We start from the raw sequence: 17,851 nt of genomic DNA on the forward strand, positions 1-17,851 counted from the left end.
TCATCTCAGTTCCGTCTCCTTAGTTGTTTCTTCCCTGGGGAGGAATGGTAAATCTTGTGATTGGGAGAGAGCCTTCAATACTTCCTGGCCAACTTTCATCAGTGAGTGGGGTCAGTGTGATGAATGGTGCCCCAGCTCTCGCCCCGTCGCTGGCCCAGCTTCTCTGCCTGTGACCTAGTGGGCTGGAGAAGGATGGCTCAACCTTCAGAATCTTCTCTAAAGGACCAGCATTTGGATTCCAGTCTTCTTTGATCCTCTTGTGTCTTTGTCTGTTCAGGCTACTACAACAAAGCTTGGGGCTTCCAAACAACAGAAATGTATTTCTCACAGTTCTGGAAGCTGAGAAGTCCAAGATCAAGTTGCCAGCCAATTAAGGGTTTGGTGAGGACCTGTTTTCTCATAGACAACTTTTCACTATGTCCTCACAGGGCAGAAGGGGGCAGGGACCTTTCTTAGGCTTCTTTTATAAGGACACTAATCCCATTCATAAGGCATCCGCCCTCATGACTGATCATCTCCCAAAAGCTCCATCTCTCAATACCATCACACTGGGGGATAGGATTCAACAGATGAATTTGGGGAGGACACAAACATTCACTCTGTAGCATCCTGGGCTACACCTCATTTTCCAATCCAGCTTTTATCAGAGCTCTGCATAGGTGTTATGTAGCAAACTGGCTCCATCATGAATTGAACAAGATACCATTTCCCAATGGCTATTATTCTTTATGTGTATAGTTCTTTGCTTGAGGGACAGCAATCTGAAGGGAAATATTGGATGAAGGGAAGGATTCAGGTACCAAAAGTCCACCCAAACTATACCTATCCTCTCCCTCAAACTTGCTTCCATGGTTGTTTTCCCCATCTTGGTGAATGGACTCTCCAACCTTTCATTGACTTAAAACCCTAAGCCATGGAATCATCTTTGACTCCCTCTTTTGTAAATTTTGTCTATCAGCAAATTTCATTGGCTTTACCTTCAAAATATTTCCAGAAGCTGACAGACCTCTTTCCACCACCTCGTTCCAAGCCACGAACACCTATAGCTTGGATTACTGCAATAACCTAATCCCCCACCCCCCCGCCGCCGCCTCCACTTTGCCCCCCATATGTGCTATTCTCAGTAGAGCAGCCAATGTGATTCCAGTAAAAGTTATGTCATATATTGTCACCCTGCTACTTCAAATCCTCCTTGGGCTTCCTGTCTTACTCAGAGCAAAACTAACACAAATAGGCACCCCTTTATCTCTGATCTTGTTTCCTCCTAATTTCTCCATCACAAATTCTGCTTCATGCACACTACCTCTTTCGGTTCCGAGGAATGCCAGGTAAGTTAAAACAAAGCCTTTAAACTTCCTGTGACTTCTGCCAGGGACATTCTTTGCTCAGATTCTTCACAACTTACTGCCTCCCCTCCTTCAGCTCCTGTTCAAAAGTTACCAGAGTCCCCGTCTTTCAACTCCACTGACAATTATAATCACCTTCCCCTTCTAACACTCCCTATTCTTCTTTCCTGCTCTGATTTTCTCCACAGAATTTATTGCCATCTGACGTCCAATATATATGTTGCCTGTATTAGTTTTCTGTTTTCTGCCTGTGTTGGTTTTCTATGGCTGCTGTAGCAATGGACCACCAACTTAACGATGCACAACAACACAAATTTATTATCTTATAGTTCTAGAGGTTAGACAGTTCTCATTAGGGTAAACTCCAGGGGTCAGCAGGGCGTCATCCCTTTTTGAAGTCTATAGGGGAGAGAGAATCAATTTCCCTGTTTTTACTGGTGTCTAGAGGCTGCCCACGTACCTCAGCCTGTGGCTCCCTTCCTCCTTCTTAAAAACTGGCCATGGCAGTCAGGCCCTCATTTTCATCACTATGGCCTTTCTGCTTCCTTCCCTCTTCAATTTATAGAGGCCCTTGGGATTACACCAAGCCCATCCAAATAATCCAGGATTATCTACCTATGTTAAAGTCAGCTGATTATCAACCTTAATTCCATCTGCAAAACCCAATTCCTTACAAGTTATGGAAATAAAGATGTGGACATTTTGGGGGGGGGGCATTATTCTGTCTACCACACTGTCTCACTCTTTCCACGAGAATGGAAATTCCACACTTCATGGATTTTTATCTGTTTTATGTATTACTCTATCCCTTGACTAGCTCAGTAAATGTATAGACACTTGCTATGGGCTAACGTATATCTCATCTCCTTCTGCCTCCCAAATGCATGGGTTTAAGCCTTACCCCTCAATGTGAATATGTGGGTATTTGGAGATGAAGTCTTTAGGAGGTAATTAGAGTTAGATGAAGTGATAAGGGTAGGACCCTCATGATGATATTAGTGGCCTCATAAGAAGAAACAAGAAAAGAGAGATTATTCTCTCTGCCATGTGAGGACACGGGGAGAAGGCAGCCATCTGTAAGCCAACAAGATTCTCACCAGGAACAGAATTGGCCAGCATCACAATCTTAGACTTCCCAGTCCCCAAAACTGTGAGAAATAAATGTCTATTGTTTAAGCCAGCCAGTCTATGGTATTTTGTAACCCCAGCCTGAACACACTAATATGGCACTCAAATATTTGTTGAATTAATTAATGACAAGAACTCATTCTAGGTATTGCAAATACTTAACATCCTCCTAAGCACCGAAATAATGGCAGTTTAAGCAAAGCAGGTGTGTGTGTGTGTGTGTGTGTGTGTGTGTGTGTGTGTGTAAAAGATATGTATGGACCTACAACATGTCAGGTACTTGCTGAATACTTTATGTAGAATATCTCATTTAATTGTCACAAAGTCCCTAAATAGTAAACACAGGTGAAGAAATTATAGGCCAGAAAGGAGAAGGAATTTACCCAAAGTCATGCAGCTAGTACATCATGTATGCAGGTTTTAGACTTGGCAGTGTGACTTAAACCCATAGCAGAAACTCTACACTCCTCTGCCACTGTCATGCTGCAACAGGCCACCCTGGATCTTGCTCCTGATGTGCTTACAATCTAATAAGATTGACAAGAGAATGACAAGAGAAATATACCTAGCAATAATACAAAGAAGACTATGGGGGGATAGTATAAAAGAGGCCAATATGTTGCTGTAGAGAATAGAGACAAGAAAGATTAATTTGAGATGGTGTTGACTGTGGGGAGTTTCAGGGAGGAATGTGGCATTTGAGCTGGATTTGATGGTGGACACTGTTGGGAGTTAGAAAAGTCACTTCAGGTGCATAGAACCTAGAAAGATACAGGAAGGGAGAAAAGTCCTAGATGTGTCCTGGAAACTAAGGTTAATCTGGTTGGTATGGGCACTACCTGTGCAGTTAGATGATAAGGGCTGGATCCCAAATGCTGGGCTAGAGATCAAAGGAAATGTAACGATTTTTGTTGCGTTATTAATGGAGAAAGTTTACCTGAAGGAGCTGCCAGAGCAATGCCTGAAGCTATAACTCAAAAGGCAAGAAGAAGGCAAAAATGAACTCTTGCTGGATAAAATGTTTTGAGAGGCTTCTGACTCTGTTTGCCACATTATAAAAAGGCAATTGTGGATCTCTCACTCTAGGTCCAGAGCACAGCCTCATACATCTTAGACCCAAAATGTTCTAAAGTGAACAAAAATAGATAATGAAAGAAACTGGGTTATTCCCTGGCCTTTGGACAGTTTTTGCCATTTTGATTTCATAGGTGAAGTAACTAAGCCTGGAAGAATTGACTTGCCCTGGATTACACAACCAAAAGATTGGGACATTGATTTTAGGTCTCATGACCATTGCTGCTATGTCCTGATACAGCAGTGGAAAAGGCTCTAAGGATGTGTTTGTTCAAGATGGAGTTGTCAGATTTTAAGTTGTTTCAGATAAATCTCTCCAGGTAGCTGTGAAGTAAGTCTAAGGATTTTGGATGGAGGCTCCCATGATTCTCACTTCCAAGTTCTTCCAGGGAAAAGAGAAAAGCCAAGACCACCTGAAAGATGCATTTTAGGGAGACATAGTGGCATGGTAATTATTAGCTGTGTCTGTTACCTCATTTTATAAAATGGGGTAAGTAATATACGTGGTTGTATGGATTCACTGAAGGGATGCATGTAATGTGCTTAGCACAGTGCTTGTTTCTGGAGCACACCACATCTTTTTCTTTCCAGCACATAGTTCTCACATCACCCTCACACAGCCCCTCTCTCATGAGGGTAAGAGACCCTAGCCCTCAGCACGTGTTACATTCCACACTAAATCTAGAAGCCTCACTATCCCTTGGGATGTCATCTCCTAGAACCGGGAACAAGAAGAGAATATTTCTGGGCACTTTGATGTAGAATTAGTAACATTAACTTTCTTTGCCTAAGTCAGTGCAAATTACTTTCTATCATTTTCAGTTCATGCTTTATGCATTTCCTGTAAGAGGAAAGCCATGCTGGTCTTCAATGGTGTAAGAGAAAAATCCCAAAAAGATTCTGTCGCCAAACCACCTCATTATAGCTTCCACTGAGAGGGCACCAAAAGAGCGGAGGGATATCCTAAGAGTGTCACCATAGTAACATCATAACACATTGCAACAGAGTAAAGCGGGGGCAATGACTTGCATAGTCATCGACAGACATAGACTCGCAGTCATATTGTTCTAGAGAGCAGTGCTCACTCAAATAAGATTTGTGGGAGGGTCTTCCTATTAATTTCAGTAGTCTGATTACCCAGTGTTATTGTGTGCTAACCATGGTTATTACAGGCAGGTTACTAACAAATAGCAGACATTCTCAGAGTCCTTCTTTTCATACGAAGCAATGAGAGATAACACAACTGTCTACTTAACAAATCTTCAAAAGTAGGGCACACTTCCTCCTCATCTATTTTGATTTTACTTTCAAAAGCTTGACTAGTCATGATCCTGGATATATTGTCTCCATGTTTTATGAGGCATCTCTGGGTCCTGAAAATGAATGTGCGTGGCTCATCCTAAGCACCAAAATAATGGCAATTTAAACAAAGCAGATGTGTGCATATGTGTGTGTGTACAAAAGATATGTATAATATAGAAATATATATGTATATATAAAGATATTTATATAAATTTTTATATATATCTGGTGTATATATATATATATATATATATATATATATATATATATATATATATATAACTTTTTAAGCAATTTTGAACCATGACAGGAGTCCATGTGTCCAGCATGTTTCCTGCTAGCATAATTCTTACCATTTATGATGACACTGGATGGCTATAATCATTTCCTCTAAAATCCACATTACATCAATCCCATTTTGGAGAAGTGGAACTGAGGCATGAAAAGGTCACAGGGTTTGAGGTCTGGGGGAGACCTGTGACACTGTTCAAAGTTGTATCAGTGCAGTGAAACAAGAGGGTGCAATTTGGAATCATTATGGACAATGGCTTGCCTTTAGTTCTATAGGAGTAAAGTGAATGTGCTTTCCTAAATTATTTTTTTAATTAATTTTATTTAAATGAAATTGTGATCTCTCCTCCTGCTCTTTGGATCTGTTTGTATTTTTCACAGTGATCCAACGTCCTTTCAGATCTCCTTACCAGAATGTGTTTTGGGGGGGTTGTTTGCTTTTTAAACCACTTGAAAAATGACTCTTCTCAGGAGAGAAGCATGATGTTTTTGTTTTAGCTTGACACAAGCCACACGTATAGTACACTTGTGGTCTGCCTCAGTGCTGTGAAAAACGGAGAAAAATTCTTTTCTAGGAACTGTCCTAAAACAGGTCATTAGATGTGATCCAAAGAGAGTTAGTTGCTGGGAGAATCAGAGTCTAAGGTAGTCTTGTGTAAAGACACCATGGCCTGGCTCCCCCAAACCAATTTGAGAGAGACTTCAACATCTTTCTAAAATGGGGAAATCAGACTGTGTGCTCAATGGGTTTGAGAAGTGAAAATCAAAGTGATTCATACAGAAGGGGATAGGAAGACAGAGAAGAGGCTTCCAGCTTATATACACCCCTTCCTCCTCCAAGTAGGAAAATAAGGGGGATCTCATATGGACTTTCTTTTGAAAGGGGAAAAAAACACAGCTTTACTGTCTTTGTGATCAATGCCCACGACCATGCTCAATAAGTCACTCATTAACTCCCAACTGCCATGTATGGAAAACCAAGAAAAGTCTTTGTGCCTCCTCAACTCTCCTTGAATATCTGTGGAAAGAAATGAAAGAAGTAAACTGTTCCACTGTCCGACTGAAGGTGACTGTTAATGAACAAGGAGGATTTCCAAACCACCCCCTGCCTTCCTGGCCTAAAAAAGAAACAAGATTATCCTTTTCACATCCTAATTAAGGCAAGACACAGAAATGAGGGGATCACTTGTCTTGCCCTACTTTAGCTTCCAGCTGTTCTACCTACTCAAGACCCCATTTCCTCAAGATTCCAATTAGATTTGATACACTGCTCAATACCAATTTCCTCCTAAGATGCTACTTCACCATTTGGAAGGCCCCTTGGGCTAAATAATTATTGACTTCTAAATGGCCTCCAGCCAGTTTCAGATATGATAGTGTTTCATGTCCAGTGATATGAAAGACTTGCCTTGGGTATTGAACAGCTTCGATGATGCTTTTCCGGGGAAAAACATCTCTCTGAAAGGTTTTTAGAAAAGTTTTAGTTAAACTTTTTCCCAAGTCTTACTAATGCTCAGGTAGAGTCTCTATAGAGATGAATGGATAATTTCCTTCCTTTTATTTATTCTTTTTCTTCCCCTCCCCATATCCCTCCCTCTTTCCTTCTTCCTTTCTTTCTCTTCCCTCCTTTGTTAGTTTGTACCGAAGAGGACTTATAACAGCTGGGTAACTCAAGGATTTCTACCCAATGTCCTAGAAGAACAATTCTCCTTTTCTCTAAAATGGCATTACACTTTCATCCCTTTTCCTTGTCTTGTTGCGTTCCAGCAGATGCTAAACTAGGTTTCCATAGGTTTCCATTTGAAGTTGCTCCTCCTGGCTGCTCAACTTGTAGGCAGAGTCAACATCAAAAAACAAAATGAAAGCACAAGTGAAGAGTTGGAAGGACCCCCAAGACCTTTGTCTCAGCGGCTTGCATAGCCCTACAGCATTTACTGGAGATGGACGGCAGGGAACTCATATTTATCAAGCACTTGGAATGTGCTAGGAATGATGCTGGGACCAAGTACTTACAATGACCAAATATTTACAATGACCTTGGTATGATTACCACCACCACCACCACCGCCCCCTCCCCCCCATTTTAGACATTGGGAAACTTGTGCAGGGCTCATACAGGCTGCCTGTCTTATTCTCAGTCCCCATTTGTCATCACCCTGCATCCATCAGCTCTCTGTAAGAACTGAGATTAGTGTTTAAGGATGGAGTTTGGTATAGAAAGCATCCCTGGTTCCCTTGGTTCCAGTGCATTTATAGTGGCTGGTTTCCCATATCTTAAGCACACATTAGGTGTAATTTCACTGTCTGCTTCAAGACTTCCCACAGCTGTGGGAGCTTGCTCAGCCCAGGAGTGATGCCAGTGTCTGTGCTGCAGGGAGGCTACTTAAGGCCCCTAGGGACAACGAACAGTGAAGGAGAGCCGGTGAATAAATGCTCCGTCCTCTTATCCTTGAGATGGACAATTACGGAAGGCATCCTTTACATGACAGAGATCCAAGTCCCAAGTGGCCAGTTGATACTTCATCCTTATATTGGCTTTTCCTGCTTCTTCTCCCACTCATCCTTTTCTCATTCTTGCTTCCTGGGCTAGATAAACTAACTGCATCAAGTCTTTGCCTCAGGCTCTGATATGGGGGGGGGAGTCAAAAGCAATATTTGGGGTCCTGGTAGGTGGCAATAAGGCCCACCGCGAGTACCATAAAGGACAAAGTTACTGTTATGAGTCCTATAGGAAAATAAGCTGGACTAAACTAGAGAGAGGTCCTGAAGCAGAGAACACAGTTCCAAGCCGGGAACTCTAAAAAATGTTCCCTTAAGTAGAACTCGTTGAGAAAATATATGCAAAGTGTCATTAAACTGCCCAGAAGGAAATAACATCAAAACATTAACTGGTTTTCCCTTCTGAGTAAATCTTCAATGGAAGTTCCTCTGATCTTCCTCACTTGTATTTATTTATGTCTTGACTTCCCCCCTGGGGAATCTCGATCCCTGTCACTGGAGATAATGACCATTTTTTTCCCACTCCTCAAACTAGGTAGAATAATACACTTAGCCATCATTCTCTACCTAGAAGGCAGCACAGCTTGTTAGTTCAGAATAAGCTGTGGGTAATAGGTCAAGCTCCAGTCAGCTGGCTGACTTAGTATTGTCAAGTTTTGCTACATAAACAATGGTGCGAATTCAGTGGCTTAAAACCTCAAAGGTTAATGTCGTGCTTGTGCAACATGCTTATCTTGGGTTGATGGGGGTGGTAAGGGGACTCTGCTCCTGTATCTCCCACTGAAGGACCAAGGCTGTGGAGCTGCCATGTTCTAGAATGTTAATAGTCACTGTGGTAGAGTTAAAGAGGGCAAAGCTTTCCAGCCTCCTGTCTGAAAACAACATTTGCTTGTTTTGTTCATTGGCTGAAGAGAGTTGTGTGGTCATGCCTGGGTTCCACCGAAAGAGAAAGTACAACTGAACTTCCAGGTGAGAAAAGAGAGAGAAAAGCAGGATATTTGTGAAAAATATCTATCATGTCTGGACATTCATTTAACCTAGGCATCAGTGTCCTCCTCATGTACATGGGGAAGTTTACTTTATGAGGTTGTTGTGAGGGTTGCCTGAGAAATTGCTCAAGCACGGGGCACGTAGTCATTACTCAATAAACTCTGCTAATCGGACCATGATCCTTTGTACACCTGAAATATAATGTTCAGATTTATCCTAATATTTCCCAAATCCCTGCAATTAAATAACAGCAATTTTTAGAAAATGCTTTTCCATAGATTTTATTTTCCAGCCTTTAAAAATGATCCTGGTGCCTCTTCTCTGAATTTCTCCAAGTTCTAAGATATGGATTCTAGCACAGTGCTCCCCACATAGAAAGGACTAGACTACAACCACGCAATGAGAAAATACTTTGTTTTGAAGGAGAGCTACACATATATAAAATGATAATCACTGTATTTATTGTTTATAACAAGTGCTATTCTTGTGCAGATAGATTCAGCTTAAGTTCATTAGAAAAGTATGGGTCTCATTAGAAAGAACATATTATTATGCTCGAAAAACTATGGCTGGACATGAAGTTATTATAAGGGTCTGGGCTCCTTCAGCTAAGTATGTTATTACAATTTCAATGGAACCATTATCTTGTCAACAGAACACATGGTAAAACTCTCAGGGGCTGCCTCTGACTTCATGAGAGTTGGTAGACTCTGGTTTTCCCTAGGGAAGGCAGGGGCCTGGTAGGATCTGAGCAGGCACCTGAGTCATGAGCTGTAGTCCCCTGTCCCTCATCACTTCAGGTTTGGTCTTGGAAAGCCAGCATTTTGAGGATCTAATCATAAGACTTTCTCACTGTCTTTGGGCTGGGTCACCCCCCCACCCCCTCATCTTGTTCTCACATGATGGTCATGGACTCCTAGTTTTATAAGGTGTTCTTTATTTTGACAGAATTTGGGCCAGGAACTTTGTTCAGTGAGTGTCTTAGCTCATGTGGACCCTGGGGTTGTTTATGTTTTCAGGACCTGCTATTGAGAAACTCTAAAGAAGTTTATTTTACAGAGCGAGTTTGCTTTTGCCAGAATGAATTCATTTGCTCAAGTTATTTTTAAAATGTGCTTTTTCTTAACTTCTTAGAGAAGCTCTCGTCTCTTCTTTGTGTGCGTCTGCATCAGAAAACACTGCCAATCTCTTGATGGAAGCCCGAGAAAATGTCTAGTCAAAGAGGGTCAAAGATGGTTCTCAGCTTTGAACAGAACAGCCTCTATATACTGAATGCTGGGTTAAAACACTGTGCTGTTGGGCCCAGGAGCTGAAATGCTTGATGCTTCTAGAACCACAGAGGCCATGCAAATGAGTGTCAAACTGCTTCTACAGGTGTGTGTAGGAGGAGACACCATAGATGGATATTCATCCAGGAGAACACCTGCTGCAGTCAATTGGAACCACCACACGGTCCAGCAGTAGAGAGATTGCTGGAGGCAGTGTGTAGGGGCACAACCCTCTACCTCATTTGAGTTAAATGGGCTGACTCATCAAACTACCTTGCAAACTTTGTATTTCACAACTGGTTTTTAAAAACAACTCTTAAAGACATGTGTTCTTTATATAAATCTTTCTTTTTCAACTGTTTATTTTTGAGAGAGAGATAGAGTGCACGAGAACAGAGGAGGGACAGAGAGGGAGACAGAGGATCCGAAGGGGGCTCGCGCTCACAGCAGAGAGCCTGATGTGGGGCCCAAATTCACAAACCCTGAGATTGCAACGTGAGCTGAAGTCAGACACTTAACTGACTCAGCCACCCAGGTGCCCCAAGGGCATATATTCTTAACTTTTAAGGGGATCAGAAACCCCATTGAGAATCTGACTGAGGCTAAGGACCCACTACCCAGCAAAATGTACAAATGTGCAAACTTTTGCTTAAAATGTCAGTAGTATTATCGGGATAATATCCAAGAATGGCCAAGAAGGTCCACACATTCCCTCGCTTCAGAATTGGAATGAACTTTAAACCTGAGATTAATGGTCTATGAATACTATTCATTCTTTTAGAAATTTCTAAGTTTCTGCTTCATGGCAGGCACTATGCTGGAAGCTGGGGATGCAAGAATGTATAAGACAAGGACCAGCTTTGTGAAGTTCAGTATGATGGAAGACAAATCCATAAGAATGATGCATAATAATGACTTAAGTGCCATGCTAGAACTCTAAGCAGAGAGACTTAAAGGAGTCCTGAGGGGAAGGTAATTAGTTCAACACATATACTATGTGCCAGGTGATTGGGAATGAGCTAGTGCACAGACATGATCTCAACCATAGGCGAATCCAGATTGGCAAGTAAAGTTCATCAGGGGGAAGACATGTGTATGCCTGGCAGTGGGGGCAGCACGTGCACCAGTCAACAATGGGAGTGACGAGCATTGGGGAACTACCAACAGCTCCTCAGAGGACGGAGAGAGCACGAGTGGTGACAGCAAAGGGTGGAGGGGCTCTCTGGGTCAGATCCCAAAGGTCCTTGTGCTTCACCGTGGAGTGCGGGCTTTAGGTTGTGTCCAAGGTTGTCGCTGAGGGTTTTTTTTAAAGCAAGTGAATAAGAACAAGGAGGAGATTCTATTAGAAAGATCACTTTTGGCCTTCTGTGGAGAAAATGGATTGATTGAGGCGGGTGGGGTCTGTGTGAAAAGACCAGAAGGGAGGAAGCTGTTGAGTTAATGTGAATGGGAAATGAGAGGTCCTGATAGTGGCAGTGGCAATGGTGGGGACAGAGTTGAAAAACAGGATGAGGCTTCTGGATAGTACCTCACACACACTCTTTCATGCCCTAGACTGACTTTGTCCTCAGGCAATGCTCTCTGTTCTATGCAGTGAGGTAGTGCTGTGTTCTATGCAGTGAGGTAGTGACTATTAACAGTCAGTGTTAATAATGTTTATTATTTAACATTAATAAAATAATGTTGCTACTGAAGTGATATCTCCTGGAATCACGCTGTAAGTTGCAGTTGAATAATTAGATGTGGGCATTCTACATTCAGTTCCTTAATGATGAGGATAATGATGGTAATAGCTGCAACTCAATTTTATTGATTACTTACTCTGTGCCCACTGCCCTTCCAAGCATTCTGCATGTATTAACCCACTTACTCGTCAAACAACTGAGAGCGAATGTCTGTTCCTGTTTGCATCTTAGGACCCCCCTCCCCCCCCCCCCACCAGTCCCATGCTGGAAGCTGGGGATGCAAGGATATGTAAGACAAGTACTTGCTATAGAATTCCATTCATGTGAAACTCTACAACAGGCAAACCTAATCTATTGTGACAGCATTATCTGTGGCTGTCCTGGACCTACTCTATTCTCATGCCTATTGAATAGACGAGAATGTTGAAGCAGGACAGAGGGGTTAAATAGCTTGTCCAAGGTCACACAGCCATGAAGTAGAAAAACAGAGATTTGAGTTTTAGATGTCTCAGCTCCAGGACCCACACTCCTATCAACTCTACTCTGCCTATGACAGAATCTAGTCTTTCTCCATAGAATACAGTATGAGCATTAAATGGACTTTTTCAATTTGTCCTGAACATTCTAAATAATCACACGATAAAAAGGTTTCCACATCACTAACGTCTCCAGAAACAGATCTGGAGACGTACATGAAGCAAAATTCTGGGCGTGAATGTTTTCGCAGATTCAGGCTCCAAAGAACAGAAAAGCAGAAAAAACAAACAATGGTGTTTTTAAACAATGAATGTTGTTTTCCTCTAACCATAAGGGAGTTTTAGAACTTGACAAATCCATTCAGCTTTCAAAGCATTCCATATTCCCCACCCACAAGCAAATGCCAGAAGGTGCCAGTTTGAGCCAACTCTGAGCTCAGGAGTGATTTTCTAAATAATGGATCAGATTTCTTAAATATCCATACTCCACAGAGAAATACTTACCACTGTCCTAATTGGCCTGATGAAAACTGCTTAGCCATTTATCAAGCTATTAATTCACAAAGAACATTTCAGCAAGAGAGGAGATAGCGAGGTACAAATGCAGCAACAGCAAATGATAGGATATTACTTCTTTGAAAAGATTGAACATCCTTAAGGTCTTTTAAATTTTAGAGCTACATTGTGCATGGGCTCAATTTTAATGTTTTTTTTTTTTTAACATTTATTTTTGAGAGAGAGAGAGAGAGAGAGAGAGAAAGAGAGTGTGAGCGGGGGGAGGAGCAGAGAGAGAGGGAGACACAGAATCCAAAGCAGGTTACAGGCTCTGAGCCGTCAGCACAGAGCCCCAACACTGGGCTCGAACTCATGAACTGTGAGATCATGACCTGAGCCAAAGTCGGGTGCTTAACTGACTGAGCCACCCAGGTGCCCCAGCATAGGTTCAATTTTAATGAAGGTCTTTCTGGGGAGGAAAAATGTTTCTGATTATATAAAGAGCAGTTTCCTTAATTTGCAGGGACAGATTCTTTTGGAGAAGACAAAGAAAATCATATTTAATATACTCATTATATTTATTTAGCTAACGTTTTTTGGGAAGCATGCCCTGTGCCTGATACCATGCTATGCATTGAGATACAAAAATGAAAAGATCGGTTTTGTTCTCTAGCCTAACCATGGAAACAGAGAAGCAAAGGAATAGTGTAATAGATCCAACAAAAGAGAATGCATTAGCAAGTGAGAAGCGAGGTTAGAGTTGAATAGAAAGTGTGCGGCAAAGATTTTGGATTTGATTTTGTAAATGATGCAGAGTTATTAAACAGAAATGACCATGAGATTGTACAAGGATCATGCTGTTGTCAGTGTGAAGAATGGGTTGAGATGGGGAGACATTCAAGGCAGGATGAGTTCCACTTTTTTCTAGTTTACTAGATTTTGATAAATGTTTACACCTATGTAACCATCACCCCAATCAAGATACCGAACATTTTCATCACTCCCAAGAGATCCCTTGGGCCCTTTGCAGTAAATACCATCCATTCTTGGCCCACGTCACAACAGATTAGTTTTGCCTGTTGAGGTTTACAGTTATACAATAAGTACTCTCAGGCTGGGACTAGGGAGGTCCTAAGATGCAAACTGGAACAGACATTCACTCTCAGTTTCATGGTAGCATAGCCCCTACAGCGCACCCTGTACCATGCTCTTTTGTATGTTTATGCTCAGTGTACTGTTTTTGAGATTTTGTTACGTATTTCAGCAGTTCATTCCTTTTTATTCCAGTGTATTTATTCCATGTTATAAATATATTATAATTTGTTTATCCATTTCTACATTGATGGCCATCTGGGCTGTTTCCATTTTGGTACTTTTATGAATATAGCTTCTATGAACAGTTGTGTGCAAACATTTCTGTGGACGTTTTTTCATTTCTCTTGGGGAAATATTTAGGAGTGAAATTGCTGGCTTATATGGCAATATGTATTGAACTTCACAAGACTGCTCAAAGACAGTCAAAAGTGGCTTTAATACTTTGTATGAGAATTGCAGTTGCTCCACAGCCTAATAATTATCAACCTTTAACTATGTTCGTTTTAATTTTCATTCCGTGACAATATTTGGCATGATTTTAGGTAATGATTGGCCATTTATGTATTAGTGTGAAATATATGCTTGAATCTTTTGGGCATTAAAAACATTGGGTTGTCTTCTTAATATTGACAAGTAGTTTTATTATATATGAAAAGTAGTTTTCATAATTTCAGAATTATGTTCTGGCTACAAGATCTATGTCAAATATGTGCATTGTATAGATCTTCTCTAGCATAGCTTGTCTGAGTTCCTCTATTCATAAAAATCATTCCACAACATTCTGATACCTCCCTTTTTGCTTTCTTTTTTTTTTTTTTAATTTTTTTTCCAACGTTTATTTATTTTTGGGACAGAGAGAGACAGAGCATGAACAGGGGAGGGGCAGAGAGAGAAGGAGACACAGAATCGGAAACAGGCTCCAGGCTCTGAGCCATCAGCCCAGAGCCCGACGCGGGGCTCGAACTCACGGACCGCGAGATCGTGACCTGGCTGAAGTCGGACGCTTAACCGACTGCGCCACCCAGGCGCCCCACCCTTTTTGCTTTCTAATCCATTTCCCTTTGTCCCCCAAACACACACAATTTAGAGATCATCTAATCTTGTATTACAAGTGCTAGTTTCCAAGTAGTAATTCCGGTCAAAGAACAAACTTTGTATGACTTGAATCCTTTGAACTTATTGAGATTTGTTTAATGGCCCAGAATATGGTCTATCTTGGTGTTCCATGTGCTCCTGAAAATAATGTATAATCTACTGTTGTTGAGTACAGCTGTGTTCTATAAATGTCACATCAAGTTGGTTGATAGTCTTATTCAAGTCTTTATATCCTGATTTGGATATAGATTTTCTTCTTTAAAGTCTTTCATTAAAATGGAGTCTATGCACAATCTAGTTCTAAAATTTGTCTTCTTGTTCCATCAAACATTGAGAGTCTTTAAATCTCTAGCTATAATTATAGATTTGTTTACTTCTCCTTACAGTTCTTGCTTTGTGTATTTTGAAGCTGTTACTAGGTAAACAAGCACTAAGGGTTGTTATGTCCTCTTGCTGAACTGACTCCTTTAGTATTACAAAATATTCTTTCTGGTAATATTCTTTGCTCTAAAATATGCTTTTGTGATACTAATTACAGTCACTCCTGCTTTCTTTTTATTAGTATTGGTATGGTGTATCTTTTTAAATCTTTTTATTTTTAATCTGTCCTTTATTTTTAAGATGTGTCTTGTTGGGGGGCACTTGGGTGGCTCAGTCAGTTGAGTGCCTGACTTCGGCTCAGGTCATGATCTTGGTCTGTGGGTTCAAGCCCCACATCAGGCTCTGTGCTGACAGCTTGGAGCCTGGAGCCTGCTGCAGGTTCTGTCCCCCTCTCTTTCTGACCCTCCCCCACTCATGCTGTCTCTTTCTTTCTCAGAAATTAATAAACATTAAAAAAAAACATGGGTCTTGTTAGCATACAGTTGGATCTTGTTTTTTTTTTTTAATCCAATTTGACACTTTCTACCTTTTAACTTAGAATATTTACACTTAAATCTCTTTAAAAGATAATTAAGTAAAAATATTAACAATAAAGCATTGAGCTTATAGCATATGTAGAACTAAAATCTGAGGCCACAATAGCACCAAAGGTGGGAAGGGAGAAATGGAATTATACTACTGAAAAGTTCTTAAACTATATGTTGGGTAGTACATTACTTGAATATAGACTGAGAAGTTAAAAATGTATGGAGGGAGGAGCCAAGATGGCAGAACAGCATGGAAGTTTTTTTGTGTGTCTCGTGTCCATGAAATAAAGCCAGACCAACACTAAATCATCCTGTACACCTAGAAAACTGGTTGGAGGATTAACACAACAATCTGCACAACCTGAACCACAGAATTCATCAGGTACGTGGCACAGAGGTGAACTCAGGGAGCAAGAAGGTGCGGGAAGGGAGGTGTTTTTGTGAGCGGAGAGAGGATGGAGACTGGGGGTGGGGGGAGAATACGGGAAAAGCACCCCTACCCAAAAGCAGCTGCAGAGAAAGTGGAAAATTGGAAACAGCCACAGGGACTGAACTAAAAAGGGAGAAAGGAGAAAGGAGAAGGTTTAAATTCCATTAAGACTATAAACAGGGGGAGCGCAGAGTCTCAAACTCTGCAGCCCAATACCTGGAGGTGCTCTGGTGGGAAGGGCGAATTCCCAGGAGCAGAGTGGGGTCCAAGAGGTTCTTGGTCCACACCAGGATAAGTGGTTCCACTGCTGGAAGGACATTTGGTAGAGGCTGTGAGGCCACGTGGTCCCAGTAGACCCCAGAGAACAACAACATTCGCTGGTGCTGGAACAAGGTCATTAAGGGTGAAGCCTGGTGCCAGATGTGTGTTGTGATTTTCCATAATCCCGGAAATGCTGCTCCTACACTATCTTGCGAACTTTTTCTGGGGAGGGCTGGCAGCTGGCCGGTCTCTGGGCATCGGCAGCAGCATGGTCCCACAAACGTTCCTGGATGTGGCCAGCACTCAGCCATTGCTTGGTGAGATCCTCCACAAAGGGGCGGAATGGGTCAAGGCCGCAGTCTCTCAGAAGTAACGTACCGGGAAAAACAGCCGCATCTGAGACAAAACTCGGGAGGGAGGTGCTGCATGGGGCTTGGTCACGGACTGTGTAAAAGTGGGGAGTGGATGGAAGCTGAAGACAAAGGACAGGTGTGCGTTTGCTGACTGGGGAGAACAGAGTTCTGATACTAGAGACTGGGTAGCTGGGTGACACCACTTTCACCACTTCCACTTATGTGTATACCCACCTACAAGTGCCACAAAAATCCACCCCAGTAAGCCAAGCAGCGCCATCCAGTGGAGAACGGAGTCGTTACACTAAGCCCTGCCCAAATGGGCCAGCCTCACTCTTCAAGAATACAAGTCTCACAGCCTGCTTAGTTTCTGGACTATAAAGTGCTTCATAGTTTGACTTCTAGGGGAAAACAAAGTAATTTCAGTCGTATTTCAGTCTGTTAGCCAGTCCATCTATTCAATTTTCTTTCTTTTTTCTTTTTTGTTTTGTTTTTTTCTTGAATACAGAAAGAGGAAAAAGTCATTTTTATTTTCAATTTTTATTAAGAATATTTTTTCTTTAATTTTTTTCTACTATATTTTTTACTTTTGTGTAAATTTTTTCAAATTCTATTTTACTTCCATAATTTCATTTTAGTCTACTTCAGTGTATTCATTTTTTTCAAATTTTTAAACGATTTCTTTTTTTCTTTTCCCTTTTTCTCTCATCTATCAAGCCACTTTCAACACCCAGACCAAAACACACCTAGGATATAGCATCATTTATTCGATTATCTTTTGTGTGTGTGTTTGTTTTTAATTTTTTAATTTTAATATTTTAAAAATTTTAATTTTATTTAATTTTAATTTTTTTACCTCATTAATTCCTTTTCTCCCTTCAAAATGACAAAACAAAGGAATTCACCTGAAAGGAAAGAGCAGGAAGAAACAATAGCCAGGGACTTAACCAACACAGATAGAAGCATGATGTCTGAACCAGAATTTAGAATTATGATAATAAGAATACTAGGTAGAGTTGAAAATAGGTTAGAATCCCTTTCTGCAGAGATAAAAGAAGTAAAAAATAGAAAAATTAAAAATGTAACTGAGCTGCAATCTTGGATGGATGCAGCAGTGGCAAGGGTGGATGAGGCAGAACAGCGAATCAGTGATAT

Source organism: Leopardus geoffroyi, chromosome D4 (genome assembly GCF_018350155.1).
Source record: "Leopardus geoffroyi isolate Oge1 chromosome D4, O.geoffroyi_Oge1_pat1.0, whole genome shotgun sequence".
Taxonomy (NCBI): Eukaryota; Metazoa; Chordata; class Mammalia; order Carnivora; family Felidae; genus Leopardus; species Leopardus geoffroyi.